Source organism: Pecten maximus, chromosome 14 (assembly GCF_902652985.1).
Source record: "Pecten maximus chromosome 14, xPecMax1.1, whole genome shotgun sequence".
Classification (NCBI taxonomy): Eukaryota; Metazoa; Mollusca; class Bivalvia; order Pectinida; family Pectinidae; genus Pecten; species Pecten maximus.
Genome location: NC_047028.1, coordinates 7679695 through 7685436, shown reverse-complemented (window position 1 = coordinate 7685436; position 5742 = coordinate 7679695).

Below are 5742 nucleotides of genomic sequence, written 5' to 3'. Positions count from 1 at the left end.
ATGTATCAGTATCGATAACACTGTCAGATGTATCAGTATCAATAACACTGTCAGATGTATCAGTATCGATAACACTGTCAGATGTATCAGTATCGATAACACTGTCAGATGTATCAGTATCGATAACACTGTCAGATGTATCAGTATCGATAACACTGTCAGATGTATCAGTATCGATAACACTGTCAGATGTATCAGTATCGATAACACTGTCAGATGTATCAGTATCGATAACACTGTCAGATGTATCAGTATCGATAACACTGTCAGATGTATCAGTATCGATAACACTGTCAGATGTATCAGTATCGATAACACTGTCAGATGTATCAGTATCGATAACACTGTCAGATGTATCAGTATCGATAACACTGTCAGATGTATCAGTATCGATAACACTGTCAGATGTATCAGTATCGATAACACTGTCAGATGTATCAGTATCGATAACACTGTCAGATGTATCAGTATCGATAACACTGTCAGATGTATCTGTATCGATAACACTGTCAGATTATATCAGTATCGATAACACTGTCAGATGTATCTGTATCGATAACACTGTTAGATATATCGATAACACTGTCAGATGTATCAGTATCGATAACACTGTCAGATGTATCAGTATCGATAACACTGTCAGATTATATCAGTATCGATAACACTGTCAGATGTATCTGTATCGATAACACTGTTAGATATATCGATAACACTGTCAGATGTATCAGTATCAATAACACTGTCTGATGTATCAGTATCGATAACACTGTCTGATGTATCAGTATCGATAACACTGTCAGATGTATCAGTATCGATAACACTGTCAGATGTATCAGTATCAATAACACTGTCAGATGTATCAGTATCGATAACACTGTCAGATATATCAGTATCGATAACACTGTCAGATGTATCAGTATCGATAACACTGTCAGATGTATCAGTATCGATAACACTGTCAGATGTATCAGTATCGATAACACTGTCAGATGTATCAGTATCGATAACACTGTCAGATGTATCAGTATCGATAACACTGTCAGATGTATCAGTATCGATAACACTGTCAGATGTATCAGTATCGATAACACTGTCAGATGTATCAGTATCGATAACACTGTCAGATGTATCAGTATCGATAACACTGTCAGATGTATCAGTATCGATAACACTGTCAGATGTATCAGTATCGATAACACTGTCAGATGTATCAGTATCGATAACACTGTCAGATGTATCAGTATCGATAACACTGTCAGATGTATCAGTATCGATAACACTGTCAGATGTATCAGTATCGATAACACTGTCAGATGTATCAGTATCGATAACACTGTCAGATGTATCGATAACACTGTCAGATGTATCAGTATCAATAACACTGTCAGATGTATCAGTATCGATAACACTGTCAGATGTATCAGTATCAATAACACTGTCAGATGTATCAGTATCGATAACACTGTCAGATGTATCAGTATCGATAACACTGTCAGATGTATCAGTATCAATAACACTGTCAGATGTATCAGTATCGATAACACTGTCAGATGTATCCACTAGTTTTAAGTTTGAATTATAATTACAATAGTAATACAGTAAAACATACGTTACTTTGTCTGATAATGTGGTTTACCATAGTAAGTAGGTCACAACCTCTGTATACAGGATTGTACAACCTACGTCAGCGTAAAGACTACCACACTTCCGATGAGTCAAATAATGACCCGAGAAGACTGAATATCATCTGAGTGGACCAGTTGTCCACTTGCTAGTGACATATGGACTTAGAAAACACCAGTTTACGCGTACTCGAGTACACAAATATATAGCTATCTGAATATATCAGTTGAAAAACTTACATGGCTTCCCTTACACAATTAGAAAACTAAAAAAGACTAACCACATACGAATTTATCCTATATATTTAACTTAACTGTGTAGCACCTGTTTAATTGTTTTTGATATTTTCACATATGACATTTCGTTTATTATTCAGAAATCTTATTTTACGAATTCTTTTTTTTTCCGACCCTAGATACACCGACAACTTCCACAATATAGCCTCTAAATTACATCAGCTATTCTAAAAAAACTTCTGAAGTGCAGCGTTTAATACGTGTACTAGCAGCTGTGGCAGGGTAAACTATTGGTTACCTCGATGCTTTTTTATTATTAGAGCAGCATTGTCTTGAATCATTTTCATATCAAAGCGGTCAAAGTAGAAAAGACATTGCTATATGATATGATCCTATATAACGTTGATATCAAAGTGGTCATAATGAAGAAGTCTTAGGAAGTGTGCGCTAGGTAAACAACAGTTTTCAAATGAACAATAAGAACAATACGTTCAGGTGTTTTGATGTATTAATGAATGTTGTTTAGAAAGTATGGATACGCCTTTTGATAAGATCATCAGCGTGTTGATGGAACAGTCATGATCGGTATAAGAAAGGTGCCTTGCTTTCCGGTGCAGCGATAGGAAGGGTATACAGTGCAATATTAAATCCCGTCGAGTGTACTTGACTGAGAAGTGACTACCTTGGTTGTCTAGGTATGAATTGATGGTAAAACTCGATGTTTTGATAAACTACATCAACATCGTTTTACTTAATCAACAATAATATTATAATATGAGTTGAATTTTCACTAGAGACATGACGTTGTCACGTGGTTCTGGATACATTGTTTCTGTCTAAAGTAATTTAAGGTGACAAATTCGTATGTCTCTTTATTTCACGTCCCTCACGGTCTTGTTTTTCTTTCTTTCTATTTTCTGTCATCTGCTTTGGCATTCTGTCTTTTGTGTCAGCGTTGTGTCTTTTCCATGTGTGTGGATCGCGCGACGCTTTTTTGTGTTTACGATTATGCTATGTTTTATCCACTATGATTTTGTAAACTGTGATATATTTCGTCCTTGTGAGTTGTCAATGAGATGTTTTGTTCGTGAATGGTGACACAGTGATATATTATGTCTGTGTATGTTGATACAGTGAAATATTATTTCTGTGTGATATTTATGTCGATGTATGTTGAAACTGTGATATATGATGTCTGTGTATGTTGACACTGTGATACATTATGTCATGTATGTTGACACTGTGATATATAATGTCTGTGTATGTTGACACTGTGATATATAATGTCTGTGTATGTTGACACTGTGATATATAATGTCTGTGTATGTTGACACTGTGATATATTATGTCTGTGTATGTTGACACTGTGATATATTATGTCTGTGTATGATGACACTGTGATATAACATGTCTGTTTATGTTGACACTGTGATAAATGATGTCTGTGTATGTTGACACTGTGATATATTATGTCATGTATGTTGACACTGTGATATATTATGTCTGTGTATGTTGACACTGTGATATATAATGTGTGTGTATGTTGACACTGTGATATATTATGTCTGTGTTTATTGACACTGTGATATATAATGTCTGTGTGTGTTGACACTGTGATATATTATGTCATGTATGTTGACACTGTGATATATTATGTCTGTGTTTATTGACACTGTGATATATAATGTCTGTGTGTGTTGACACTGTGATATATAATGTCTGTGGTTATTGACACTGTGATATATAATGTCTGTGTATGTTGACACTGTGATATATAATGTCTGTGTATGTTGACACTGTGATATATAATGTCTGTGTGTGTTGACACTGTGATATATAATGTCTGTGTGTGTTGACATTGTGATACATTATGTCATGTATGTTGACACTGTGATACATTATGTCATGTATGTTGACACTGTGATATATAATGTCTGTGTATGTTGTCACTGTGATATATTATGTCTGTGTATGTTGACACTGTGATATAATATGTCTGTTTATGTTGACACTGTGATACATTATGTCATGTTTGTTGACACTGTGATATAATATGTCATGTATGTTGACACTGTGATATATAATGTCTGTGTATGTTGACAGTGTGATATATTATGTCCGTGTTTATTGACACTGTGATATATAATGTCTGTGTGTGTTGACACTGTGATATATAATGTCTGTGTGTGTTGACACTGTGATATATAATGTCTGTGTGTGTTGACACTGTGATATATAATGTCTGTGTATGTTGACACTGTGATATATAATGTCTGTGTGTGTTGACACTGTGATATATAATGTCTGTGTATGTTGACACTGTGATATATAATGTCTGTGTGTGTTGACACTGTGATATATAATGTCTGTGTATGTTGACACTGCGATATAGTTTGTCCTCGAATACTGTCAGTGATAATTTTCACTGTAATTTTAATTATTCTGTCCATTTGTTGTACCACCATAATTTTCCTTTTTTGAAATTTGTAATAAATGACAAATAATACAATTGTATATATGTAACTGTAATCTATAGTCTGTTCCAATATTATACCATATCGATAATTCTTTTTTCTATGGCACCTACATGGAGACGCTAAAACTGTATCGTTTGACTTAAAGTATACGACAGACGCTCTTATAACCAAATAAGGTCATAATATCAAAGCAGTGTTTTCATCTTTTAAATATCACTAAATTTCGTCTTAATGGTTACTTACCTTGTTTGGCACAGTGTTGTGTGGTCATAACATCGCTGTTGTTTGGACGAAATCTGGAACATTGATAAGAAAAATCACCAAACTTGCACAGCTCATACCATAACCAGTGTATTTCTCCAATAAACTCCCTCTCTATCCTGAATAATTGAAGCGAGACATAAACACGGACGTTCTGCCATCAAATCCACCATAAACCTTCTTGTTATTGCTTTATAAATAATTTTTAATTTATTTTTGAAATTTGAAATTTTCAAATCAAAGTCTTGGACAGGAAATAGTTATTTTAATTCAGTGTCTACGACTAGATACAACAGTTTGGCAGATATTATAACAAAGCGATAATTCAGTCGAATATAATAACTTAAGTTTTGGCCATGAAACCTACTACAGAATGTGTAAATAAAAAAATACGGCTGGTGTGATATACAACCAGGCTACATTATATATAACATGATGATTCAATTACGTAATAATACCATAAACATCAGCAGCTTAGAACATATTTATTTACATATTTAGATACAGGCCAAACACTGCCAAACTTAAGCACTGCATAGCGTCAATATTGAGAGGAGCAAGCAGCGTATAGCGACTGTTACAAGGTGAACCCGTTAGCTGTTTACAGACGATGGGTTACTTATTGATGTGCTGTCTTCTTTAGTTGCATGAGTCAAAAAGTGCCCTAGACAAAGTACTTAAACCGACTGAACTTGTATGGGATCGTTCTCATATCACCACGACTTCTATTGCTACAGCGGATATGAAAACATCCTTCAAATCAAAACTAGATATTTCCTTTGTATTGTAAATATATTACTAAAATAAATGTAACACTTATTAAGTATACCTTATATGTACTAAGGTGTTTTATAGAGTGGTCTGAAGAACCAACAAGTCAATGCATATTGGAGACGGGACGGGTTGTTGTTGTTGTTGTTACTGGGGTAGTTCTTGTTTATTGTTTCATGTCCACTTACACATATTTTTTTTTATTTATTGTGGTTATAGTAAACATCATAGTAGTGATAAACAGTTTTGTGTATAACAACGGATTATCTACTTATAAGGACATTTGACTATGTCCTGGGGGTTTCCCCTAAAGTACCTCTTCCTGCTATCCAGATGATGAGGCTGCTCAGTCACCGACGGATGGCTATATAAAT